Here is a 12,981-nt window from a genome sequence, read left to right as displayed (position 1 = left end):
GAGTCATAAAATAAACCAATAGGCCGGGAGCGGTGGCTCAAGCTTATAATCCCAACACTTTGGGAGGCTGAGGTGGAAGGATCACCTGAGGTCAGGAGTTCGAGACCAGCCTGGCCAACGTGGCAAAACCCCATCTCCACTAAAAATACAAAAATTAGGGTGTGGTGGTGAGTGCCTGTAATCCCAGCTACTTGGGAGGCTGAGGCACAAGAATCACTTGAACCCGGGAGGCAGAGGTTGCAGTGAGCCGAAATTGTGCCACTGCGCTCCAGCTTGGGTGACAGAGCAAGACTCTGTATCAAAAATAAAAATAAACCAATAAATGCTAACAAAGAGCTTGAGAGGAATGACCATCTGACTCAATTGGTAAAAATTCTCTGTAATAAGAGGACTGGAAAGCAAGCAAGGAGAGATCATAGAATGTATCCTAGAGTTTAAGGAGAGCTAGTGAAAGATTTGAGTCTGGCAAAGATCATCGTAGGTGCAGTGTAAAGAATGGGTTAGAAGGGAGTAAGTGAGAGGTACAAAGTCCTCTTAGTAGATGTCTGCAAGAATCTGAAGGAAAAAACTCTGAGGTCTTTGTTTATATTGAGAAACAAACCTTGTGTACTTTCTGAGATCTCCAGAGTGCCTGTTGCTTTATTTTTGAAGTTGTAACAAGTACCACACCTTGGGCTTGGGATCGGACTTCCTGAGAGCCACCAAGCGGCCAGATGACACAATCCAGTGCAGGGGTGTTTATCTCTACATGAGGTAAACCTTCACCAATGGCAAATGGATCCAGGAGAGAGACAGGAACACACACTCGCTCTTTTTTCTCATGTGGAATAGTCCAAGATGGAGTTCTTCCTTGTTAACCCTTCCAGGGATGTCCCATGCCTGCTGAGTGACTTGGTGTATGACTGCACAACAGTAAACAGTATAACAGTGCATCTCATTGCGTCCCATCTACCCCTCTTCCTCCCCCTCCTTAGCAGACTGCTTCCTGCCCTGCTTTCAGCAGTAGCTGGGCTTACACCACCTTTACCAACATAGTGGCACCAGAAGCGAGTGAAGAGGAGAACAAAACTTCAAGAGATATTTAGAAGGTAGTATTGGCACCAGTTTGGCGGCTGACCTAACATGTGGGGAGTGAGTGAGGGGGGTATATTTAAGATGACTCCTAGGTTTCTTTTTTTTTGAGACAGAGTCATTCTGTTGCCCAGGCTGGAGTACAGTGGCATGATCTCGGCTCACTGCAGCCTCTGCCTCCCAGGTTTAAGTGATTCTCCTGCCTCAGCCTCCTGAGTAGCTGGGATTACAGGTACGTACCACCACATCTGGCTAATTTTTGTATTTTTACTAGAGACGGGGTTTCACCATGTTGGCCAGGCTGGTCTCGAACTCCTGACCTCAGGTGATCCTCCCACCTCGGCCTCCCAAAGTGTTGGGATTACAGGCGTGAGCCACTGTGCCTGGCCCGACTCCTAGGTTTCTAACTTGGACAACTAAGTGACCAGCACCAGCACAATTCCTAGCACATATTAAGCCCTCAGTGAATATTTACTGATGAATAAATGCCTGACTTACGGGATCATAACTAAGGTAAAGACTGCAGAAGGTGTTTATTAATGAATCATATGTAGAATAACCTCAAGGAGGTTTTAACAAAACTAGTTGGGGGTGTTTGCAGTTCTTTCTAAAGAGGCCTTCATACAGTTATATATGAATGAGTCAAGGCCCTAGAAAGAGAAGTGAAAAGCTGAGCCGGGAAGGGTGCTGACAGCCTGTTCACAGTTCAAACAGGTTTCACTCTTGTTAAACTTGAATATGGACCTAATCTGTTCCAAATAATATAGCTGAGTTTAAACTATTCCAATTGTCCATGATTCACAAAGCATCCAGGTCCAGTTCACATAGTGCTAAATCTAGAACCTCTCATTTCTGAGTTATTTTCATTTTATGAAAACCACAGAAAAACAGAGCTAAAAAGCCTTCCAAAGGTTATCTGGCCCACTCCCCTAGTTCAGGAATGATTTGGTACACAGGTTTAGCAAGATCACTGGTATTTATTTTTCTGTAGAGCTGACTGACAGTCAACTACCAAATAACAATATTATGTTATGGAAATGCCGGCCAAGAAAAGCCTACAGAATTAAAAAGGAAGAAACTTTTTTTTTTTTTTGAGACAAAGTCTTGCTCTGTTGCCCAGGCTGGAGTGCAGTGGCGCGATCTTGGCTCACTGCAAGCTCCGCCTCCCAGGTTCACGCAATTCTGCTACCTCAGCCTCCCAAGTAGCTGAGACTACAGGCGCCCGCCACCACACCAGGCTAATTTTTGTATTTTTGGTAGAGACAGGGTTTCACCATATTGGCCAGGGTGGTCTTGAACTCCTGACCTTGTGATCCACCAGCCTTGGCCTCCCAAAGTGCTGGGATTACAGGCGTGAGCCACCACGCCCAGCCAGAAACATCTTTTGTTCAACTATAATTGGGTGGTGACCCCTGATGGTACAGTTTTTTGCAAAGTTAGGGGTATTTTGGCTTAAATGGAATCTATGGCTAAGCAAAAATGCTAGACTAGAAATGGTTATAAAGTAATTACTGCACTTGGTGCTAAAACTAATATTACTGGTCTAAAAGCATAATGAAAATTCCAGTGCCAGTCACTTCAGGGTAGTTTTTTTTTTTTTTTTTTTTTGAGACAGAGTCTTGCTCTGCCGCCCAGGCTGGAGTGCAGTGGTGCCATCTTGGCTCACTGCAAGCTCCACCTCCCAGGCTCACGCCATCCTGCTGCCTCAGCCTCCCCAGTAGCTGGGACTACAGGTGCCCGTCACCACGCCCGGCTAATTTTTTTGTATTTTTAGTAGAGACGGGGTTTCACCATGTTAGCCAGGATGGTCTCAATCTGCTGACTTTATGATCCACCCGCCTCAGCCTCCCAAAGTGTTGGGCAGAGTAGTATCTTACAAGTACTCAAGTTATTAAGTCCCCAAGAAAGGGGAGAACCAAGTACAGCCAAATAGGTTTGCTTTAAAAATACTCAGACACCGCTTATTATGCTCCAGGCACTGTTCTAAGAAGTTTATATTATTAATTTAATCCTTATAACAATCCTACAGAGGTTGTACTATTATTGGCCCCATTTCACGGATGAAGAAACTGAGGCATTGAAAGGGTAAATAACTTCCCTAAGGTCACACACTAACGTGGTGAATCCAGGATTCAAACTCATTATGGAACTTCTCTGCATGTAAGGACCATGCTGTTCAAACTATCAGCATCTTTAAACACCCAGCATGGCACACTGATCATACTGTGAATAGCATAGGTGAACTAAGAGAGAAAGTAGATTCACATCTCCCATCTCATACCTGTTCTAGTGCATACACTTACTGAGCAAAAATAAACACACTTCCTCATACTATTTAAATTGTTCTCATTCTTTCTCTCTGTCACTGAGTGACCGTAGTTTGATTTGCATATTTACTGGCTGCCTTTTCCATGACAGGCACAGTTTTGGACTGGAGGTTCCTTGTTGAACAAGATTGACCAAGACCCTACACTCATAGAACGTGCATTCTAGAGGTAAAGCAAACAATCATCAAGTAAACAGGTAAACAGGATATTTGATAAGAGATGTGAAAGTGAATAAAGTAGGGCAATTTGTTAGGGAATGGCTATGGCTATGGTGCTTCATTTATTTTAGGTGTGGTGATGAGGGAAGTCCTCTCTGAGGCAACATTTGAGCAGAGACCTGAGTGAGGTAAGAGAGAAAGCCATGTGATGGTCTGGGGGTTGAAAACGGAGGAAACAGCAAATGCAAGACCCTAAAGTAGTAGCCCGCTTCATATTTCTGAGGAACAGTGAGAAGGCCAGTTCCCGGAGATGAGTGAACAGGGAAGAAAGTGATAGAGGATGAGGTGAGAAGATTAGGCAAGAGTCCAGTCATATAGGCTGTGGCGAGGGAGTGTGGATTTTATCCAAGTGTGAAAAGAAACTACTAAAGGATTTTGAATAGGAGAGTGAGCACGTTTCATTTGTATTTTTTTAAAAAACCACTTTGGCTGCTGTGTGGAGAATGAAATATATGGTGAAGGAGTGGAAGCAGGGAAAATAATTAGGAGGTGATTGTAGCAGGTTGGCCAAGAAATGATGGTGGTTTGGACTAGTTGCTAGTGCAGGAGGTAATAAGAAGGGATGGGGTTTGGGATACATCCATATCCATAAATTAGAGCTGAGAGGGATGGCTGCCTCTGCCTTTGCTGGTGCGGTGAGGGCAGCTTTAGGAATCCAACGGCCTTTGAATGTTTTGGCATCTTCAGCCTACCGAAACTGTGTCAAGAATGCCTCTCTTATTTCTGCATTGTCCACAGGACGTTTTAGTCATATTCAGACACCAGTTGTTTCCTCCACTCCGATTTATCACATCTGAGAGATACCTGACATGTGGGCATACTTCAGCGATCCTTAATAGAGTGGCCCCCTTGCTTCCAAGTGTCCTGAAGCTGCCAGTCAGATCTCTAACATACTTCAGTGCACGAAAAGGCAAGAGAAAGACTGTGAAAGCTGTCATCTACAGGTTTCTTCGACTTCATTGTGGCCTTTGGGTGAGGAGAAAGTCTGGTTATAAGAAAAAAATTATGGAAAAAGGCACCTGCAGGAAAAAAGCGATTGAGGGAATTTGTATTCTGCAATAAAACCCAGAGTAAACTCCAATGGCGACATCCTCTGAGAGAGGCGAAACTGGTATGTTGATGATCCTTATCAGAAGTAACAGGATTGAACAAACCGGAAAGTATAGATCAGAAGTTTCACTTGTTTCTCAGTTATTGAATATGTATCTTTGTGTACACGATATATTTGCAAAAAAGGATAAGTATAAAACTTGATGTAAATTGTACCAATGAATATGTAAACATACAGTGACAACATTAAACTTATAAAAGTTAAAAAAAAAATTAGACCTGAGAGGAGGGGCTGATCCATTGGATGTGGAGTGTGAGAGACATAATTTAGGGAGCTGAGGGAGCTGTGTTATTATTTGGGAAATATTTTTCAGGGAAGATGATGAGAAAAAAATTGCGGAGACATCTGAAGGTAAAATGGGACTAGAGCCCTGACCACAAAGGCCACAGTTCTATCTTGAGGAACTTTCTGAGAACATGACAGGAGACCCACAAGAGGGCACACTTCTCTCTTCCAGCCAAAATCATGGACACCTTCCATTCCAGTCCCTTCTGCTGCTGAAAAGTCATCCTTCAGGCCACGATCATAGACAGAAGAAAATTCTACCTTTTTTGTAGGTAAGGTATTAGGAAAACTTACCGGGTGATCTGTGTGTATACAGAATCTCTACTATAGATATGCTAGAAATAAATACATATGTACCTCTTATTTTTAAAAAATATATAACGTATATATTAATATATCCACTATATATATAGAAATACGTTGGCCGGGCACTGTGGCTCATGCCTGTCATCCCAGCACTTTAGGAAGCTGAGCAAGCAGATCACAAGGTCAGGAGTTCCAGACAAGCCTGGCCAACATGGTGAAATCTCATCTCTACTAAAAATACAAAATTTAGCTTGGCGTGGTGGCATGCGCCTGCAGTCCCAGCCACTTGGGAGGCTGAGGCAGGAGAATCGCTTGAACTTGGGAGGTGGAAGTTGCACTGAGCCGAGATCGTGCCATTGCACTCCAGCCTGGGCGACAGAGTGAGACTTCATCTCAAAAAAAAAAAAAAGAAAAAAACTGAAGAAAGAAATACGGCCAGCGCGGTGGCTCATGCCTGTAATCCCAGCACTTTGTGAGACTGAGGTGGGTGGATCACGAGGTCAAGAGATCGAAACCATCCTGGCCAACATGGTGAAACCCTATCTCTACTAAAAATAAATTTTAAAAAATCTAGCTGGCATGGTGGCATGCACCTGTAGCCCCAGCTACTCAGGAGGCCAAGGCAGGAGAATCGCTTGAACCCCGGAGGCGGAGGTTGCAGTGAGCCGAGATTGTGCCACTGCACTCCAGTCTGGTGACAGGGCGTGACTCTGTCTCAAAACAAAAACAAACAAACAAAAAGAAATACGTTAGTACATACACCTGGTTATAATTCAGTACTGGTCTGAGTTCCTTAGCTTCTCTCATCACTCCACGATTTTTTTTCTCTTTCTTTTTTTTTTTTTTTTGGTTAAGAGACAGGGTCTCACTATGTTGCCCACACTAATCTCAAACTCCTGGGCTCAAACGATCCTCTTGTGTCAGTCTCCCAAAGTCTGGGATTTCAGGTGTGAGCCACCACACTTGGCCATGATATTTTGTCAAGCCCAAAGCCTCTCAAAGTCCTTCCCTTCCTGGTCAGGGCTCTGGAATACACAGAAAATACCCCTTGGACACAGCTACCTTTGAAACCAAAGAGTTTGAGTGTAGGAAGGAAGAACTAGTCCAACCCTTCTTTAACTTTAAAGCAAAGGAAGCTGAGCCTGAAAAATTTAAAAGACTCCTATAGTTTCAGCAGCTCCCCTCTATACACAATAGCCCTGACCTTTTCAGAATTGCACTTTCTGTGCATCTAATATATTTTTGAGTTCCCAAATTTTCACTTAATACAGAGGTTGCCTTGATCAGATTCTTCTAAAATTCCAAAGGAAGAAGGGGCTATGCAGAAAAAGAGATGTTTTCAACATACACCTGTAATACCTTATCATCACCCTAGTGAAATATTCTGAAAGAACGAATAATCTTCTTTGGGAAGAGGTTATAATGGGAAACCCAGAAGTCAAATCCATGTTTTAAAAGGCTTTCACAGTATGATGAAAGACTATGTGTGCATCACTATCATTTCATCCAATTTCCTCTAGTTAGACTGAAAACTCTGCCAGGGGAAGGACTGGAGATGTGCCTAGAGTGTTGTGGGTTTTATTCATTCAACCAGTGTATTAAAACTCATACTCCTTTTAAAAAAGGATCTCTGGAGGCTACCTAGCTACCATTGCCCACACCTTTCATTTTGGTGGTAAACAGTCTACTCACATTGATAATGACAATTATGTCCTTCCTATGCATCAAACTTGGTTTAAGCACTTGATTTGTACTATCATTAATCCTTAACCCTTACACCACCCCTATGCTACTCTAAAATGTACAGTTACATTTTAGAAATAATGAAGCTTGCCAGGCATGGTGGCTCACGCCTGTAATCCCAACACTTTGGAAGGCTGAGCTGGGAGGAATGCTTGAGGCTAGGAGTTTCAGGCGAGCCTGGGCAACACAGTGAGACTCCCTATCTCTAAAAAACAAAAATAAAAAATTAACCAGGTGTGGTGGCATGCGACTGTAACCCTAGCTCGTTGGAAGACTGAGGCCAGAGGATAGTCTGAGCCCAGGAGTTTGAGACTGCAACGAGCTAGGATCGTGCCATTGTACTTTAGCCTGGGCAACACAGTGAGACCCTGTCTCTAAGCAGCACCAGGGGCATAAGAGTTTGAGTAATTTGCCACGAGTCACAGAAGTAGGCAATGGAAGAGTTCATATTTGAAAACTAACCGCAGGCATTTAATACCCTATTTTCTTTTGATTCTCAGTGAAGCCTGGCAGTCTTTGGGAGAGGAAACCCCAAGGCTTGTTCACAGTTTCAGCTGGTGAATAAGGTGGGACCCATTCATGCACTTCGCCCCCAACGGGAGATTTGCCATAAATTGAAGACTCTGAATAGTCACTGGGTTTGGAAGAGAGTATGCGTCAACTGGGACCATCCAATGAAAAAGGACCAACATCATTTAACATAATTTTCTTGTTGGTTATGGTTTTTTCTCTAAGGATATTTTCCCCCCTCTGGTTTTCTAAATTGTCACAAAACATTTGCGCAACGACCTGGGGTGTTATGACACCCTTAAATGAAAATCTGAGGACAGCTTGGATGAAGGACAACTTTTAAGTAAGAACACAGTCCGCCCTCGCCTTGGTTAAACAAATCGAATGGAAACGATTTATTCAAGATGGGAGCATCCAATAAACGCAAGCTCTTCGAAACAGCCCTGATTCCCTGGCAAACGCTGTTCCTTAGCGAAACGTCAAAACCCCTACGTGCAAACAAACGTCTGAGGGGCGCCCCCGCCCTGCGCAGGCTTCTCCAGGCAGCTCGGGCTTTGGAGAACGTCTGGAGGACATTGGTAGCTCCTCCCTCTCCGGTTAAAGACTTGGGTAGGGGATCGAGGATCTCCGAGTCGGGTCATCTGGGCTGACCCGCATCCCGACTCCCAGGACTATGTAGGGGAGCTGGGGGGCGAGTCGCTCCGCGCCAGGAAACGCCTGCGTCTCAGCGCAGGAACAGAGGCGAGAAGCAGAGTGGAGCCCCGCCCTCGTTCCAGACCTGGAGCAGTGCGCCCCTCCCCCGCCCCGGAAACATCCCCGCCGCCCCTCCCTCCACCACCACCTCCCGGGGACCTAGGTTATAAAATCCCACGCAGTGGGGCGGGCACGGTGACGGCGGTTGGGGGGATGGCGCAAGCCGCCACCGCCCACTGGCACGGCACCAGCGCCCTCCAGCACCCAACCGCCGCCTTCCTCTCTCCGGCGAGGCTCCAGCTTCCCTCCCGCAAGCCCAGCCCCCCAGCGCGGCTCCTGCCTCACTGCACCCACCCGCCCTGCACCACAACCTCCCAGCTCGGCCCTGGAGAGCGCCCCCCCGCATCTGGACTCCCGCTGTCCGAGGGAGGAGCCGCAGCCGCGGCCGCCCCGCCCTTGGCGTTCTTTGATTCTCCCGGCCTCTGGGACATCTGGGTGCCGAGGGTTACGTGCATCAGATGTGGCTCCTGGGCCGCCAGATGTGCGCGTTCCCTGCCCGGGGCAGGCGGCCGGCGAGTCTGGGCGGACGCGTGGGAGGGGCTGGGAGTTTTCCCTCCTAGCTGACTTAAAAGCCAGCAGAACCTCAAGCCCCCTAGGCTCCCGGGGGGGGAGCTTGGGCCTCCTGGCTCTCCGGGACGCACTGCCCAAAGGAAAAGTTTCCAGCCCAGTCTGTGCCTCGCCGCCGAGCAGCCCTTGGGGCTTCTCAAAGTGGTAGAGAAAATAGGGCAGTTCTACAGGATGCCCCAAAGAAAACCCTCATATGTCGACCAGCCGACCTTAGTGCTGGCGTGGGACTACAGCTGCGTAGCCAGCAAACCCCAGGTGGGGGAGGGGGAGAAGTGGCGGTAGAGTTCGCATCTGGGGCTTGCTCTAACGCGCTCTTTGACGGCTTTTGGATTCCGTATTTGAAGTTGAGAGTCGTATTCCACCTGGTACAGGCAGTTCAGGGCACGAGAAAAGCCAAGTGAACTCTGTGACTCAATCCCCTTGGAATGTGCCTGGAATAATAATAGGGACTTGAAAGGGTTTTATGGCCGAGGTGGCTAGTGGAGACCAGGCTCCTACGCCTTGCAGTTGGCGGACGGCCGAGGGGGGCAGTATTGCCTTATGCAGAGCTTCTGCGCCTGCAAACGGGACAAAAATAGTCGGAGCATCTGGTTTAAATCAACCAAAAAGCATTTCTATCAGCTTAATCCACCGGCCTGCAGAACCGACAGAACAGGACAAGCCAAATATATTCCCGGTACTCTTTTAACACTCCTATAATAGCTGAGCCCAATCACACTTTACCGCTGGGATTTCTGTGTCCTACCATACAACTGTCGTTATTTTATAGATGTTGCAAATTAAACTTCCTTTTCTGGGGTTGTGTGTGGGCATGTGCTTAAGCAGTTACATTTGCAAGCAACGCTCGACTACGCTGCCCTTTTCGTTTTCCTTTTTCTTTCTCTCTTTTGGTATGAGATCTTAGAATAGTAAAAAGTATCTGAGGCCAACATATGGGTTGCTTACACCACTAAATATATAGCTGCATTACCCTCCCTTAACGCCCTAATCAGAATTCCAAAGGCAAGTTGGAACAAAAGAAAAACGTGTCTGAGTGTAAAGGGAGAACTTGTGCCAAGAATTACAGTCGCAGGGTAAATAACCTTGTTTTCTCCTTCATCAGTGGCCGCTACCAAGCCCCGTTCTTGGAAAGTGGCCAACAGTCTGTCTGGTGGAGGGTGCTACTAATTAGAGAGAGCCCATAAACCTCTCTGTCAAAGAGGGCATGTGACCTTCCCTTCAAGTCTGAACAATAAAGCTGGCGAACTGCAGACTGCACTCAACACTGGCTGCCCCGCGGATTCCCTAAATAGGAACAGGATGAAGGCCAGGCTCAAGAGGTTACCATAGCTCTGCTCCCACACTTTGAGGAATCGGTCACTCCACTTCCCCGTATAACTTGTTTCAATTACTCTCTACAATCTATTTAGAGGAGAGAAGCTTGCAGAGAGCACTCATTGTCTAATCTAAATGAGGAAGCAATTATTACTTGCTGCAGTCTAATGTGCTTTGAGACTGGTGGGTCAAAGAGCAACCTGATTTCTTGTAACGTGTCTTTGCACTTTGGAAGATACACCTTTTTAATTGCATTTATTTACTCCTGCTTTTATGAAACATTTGTCTATTAAGATTACAAAATTAAGGTGTTTTTCCCCTTCTCAGTCTTCAATGTCCTTTTTAATTTTAGAATTTAAGCTATTGTAAACACCCCAACTACTTTTGCATATTGCTTAATGTTAAATTTTTTTTAGTGGTATCTTATAGGCATGTTCTCTGATTATAGCAAAATAGAGTTCTCTAAGTCTTCCCTTCTTTGTTTAATTTACCTCCCTAGGAGCCCCCTTGCTAGCTTTAATTTTATACAACATGTTGTAAACTATAAATAATACAGCTCCACTTTCCTAGAACATATGGAAACTGTCGCCTGCTATATATCCTAACTGTACTTGCTTTCAGCTTAAAGACTGAATAAAGTTAATCTCCTGTGTAAAAAGGCATTTGGCCTTTTGTGTGTGTGTGCATTTTATCAGTTAAAACCCAGTATGGAACAGCACAAGAAATTCTTCTTGTTGTGAACAGAGCACATAAAAGGGTTTACAAGGTGTGGTTTGAAGAGAGGAAGCCATGGAACAAATGTTGGTGGAAAGGAGAGGAAGGAAGGAAAGTGCTTCCTGAGAGGATACTCCTCCTGTTTCAGCATCCACTTTTCAGACTCTTCCTGTTTTAGTCCTTAACTGATTGTAAATTATTTGTCTTTATTTTTTCTATTCACTTTAAAAGCATCCTTTCTCTCTGTGCTAAACCAAATCCATTAACTTCCAATGACTTAACAACTTTACTTCATTTAACGTTCTCATAATCTGAAACTTTTTAAATTATATAATACATATATGGAAGGAATCATTTCCATGTTAACTTTCCAAGTATTCTTTGATCTCTAAGATAACCAACTGATGGAATTAACAACAGAGTCCACAGTCACAAACATTGCGGTTGCTTGGGTCGTAGGTTGGTCACTGTTTTTGTTTTTGAGACAGCATCTCACTGTGTCACCTAGGCTGAAGTGCAGTGGTGCGATCACAGCTCATTGCAGCCTCAATTTCCTGGGCTCAAGAGATCCTCTTGCCTTAGCCCCGCAAATAGCTGGGACTACAGGCATGAGCCAGCCACCACGTTCAGCTAATTTTTGTATTTTTTGTAGAGACAGGGTTTTGCCATGTTGCCTAGGCTGGTCTCCAGCTGTGCTCAAGTGATCCACCCGCCTCAGCCTCCCAAACCGTTGGGATTACAGGCATGAGCCACTGCACCCGGTCACAGGTTGGTCAGTGATGAGTCTCTTGTGTATTTGTAAAATCGGGATGATGCCTCCTCGCAAAGTGTGAAAACAAACATATACTAATGTTGGTTATCACAGCTGAATATAAGGGGCATCACAAGCCTTATAAAGTATTAATTCTTCTTCCAAATACATCACGTGCTACATCCCCTTTACAAGATAAATTAATAAAATATTTATAATTTCTACATACTGAATTTATGACTTTATATTTTGAAGTTGAGTTTCTTTTGAATTTTTTTTTTTTGAGACAAGGTCTCACTTTGTCACCCAGGCTGGAGTGCAGTGGCACAATCTCAGCTCACTGTAGCCTTAACCTCCTGAGGTTTAAGCAATCCTCCTGCCTCAGCCCCCCAATTAGCTGGGAATATGGGCATGCGCCATGACACCCAGCTAATTTTTGTATTTTTTCACAGAGATGGGGTTTTGCCATGTTGCCCAGGCTGGTATTGAACTCCTGGCCTCAAGCGACCCACCCACCTTGGCCTCCCAAAGTGCTAGGATTACAGCTGTGGGCCACCACGCCCAGCTTTTGGAATTTAGTTTTAAGGATACTATGATAGTTAATTTTATGTGCCAAGTTTGGCTAGGCCATGGTACCCAGGCATTTGATCAAACAGTAGTCTATGTTGCTGTGAAGGTATTTTCTAAATGCAATTAGCAGTAGACTTTGAGTAAAACAGATTACTCTCCATAATGTGGATGCGCCTCATCCAACAGGTGAAGGGAGAATTCTACCAGCAGAATTGCCTTTGTACTTGAAACATCAGCTCTTCCTTGGGTCTCTGGTGTATTGGCCCACCCTGTAGATTTTGAACTTGTCAGTCTCCACAATCACCAGTCAATTCCTTGAAATAAATCTTTCTCTACATATCTTATTTGTTCTTTTTCTTTGGAGAACCCCAATTCAGATACTATTGACTCTTGGCACTACCATATCTATTTGTAGCCCTCAAATTGAGAGCATTGCAATGGGGGAAATGCCCACATATATCCCATGTTTCCTAGTAGTTTGAGATAATATCCTGTCAAAACACGTTAGAATTCAGCCAGATATTCTAACCTGGCTATATTAACTCTCCTCACACATCTTTTCCAAATCTCAGCATTAAACAGTGATTGGAAGAGAAAAACACAAGACTGACGTGCAAAAGCATCTGATCCTGTTCTCTCCCTTCACAACTTTCTTCTTATGAGTATTACCCAAGGCACCAGTTGAAAATATAAGAAACTGTGGCAGTCCTAAGGGACTCAAGGTTAAAAGACACCTTGAAA

General features: G+C 45.0%; 1 pseudogene; it reads left to right on the top strand.

Annotated features, from left to right (window-relative positions):
• The first annotated feature begins 3,723 nt into the window (after positions 1–3,723).
• LOC110744138 lies at positions 3,724–4,782 on the top strand (annotated as a pseudogene).
• The last annotated feature ends 8,199 nt before the right edge of the window (positions 4,783–12,981 follow it).

Source organism: Papio anubis, chromosome 11 (genome assembly GCF_008728515.1).
Source record: "Papio anubis isolate 15944 chromosome 11, Panubis1.0, whole genome shotgun sequence".
In the NCBI taxonomy this organism is placed as follows: domain Eukaryota; kingdom Metazoa; phylum Chordata; class Mammalia; order Primates; family Cercopithecidae; genus Papio; species Papio anubis.
This window is presented reverse-complemented; position numbering and strand designations above follow the sequence as displayed.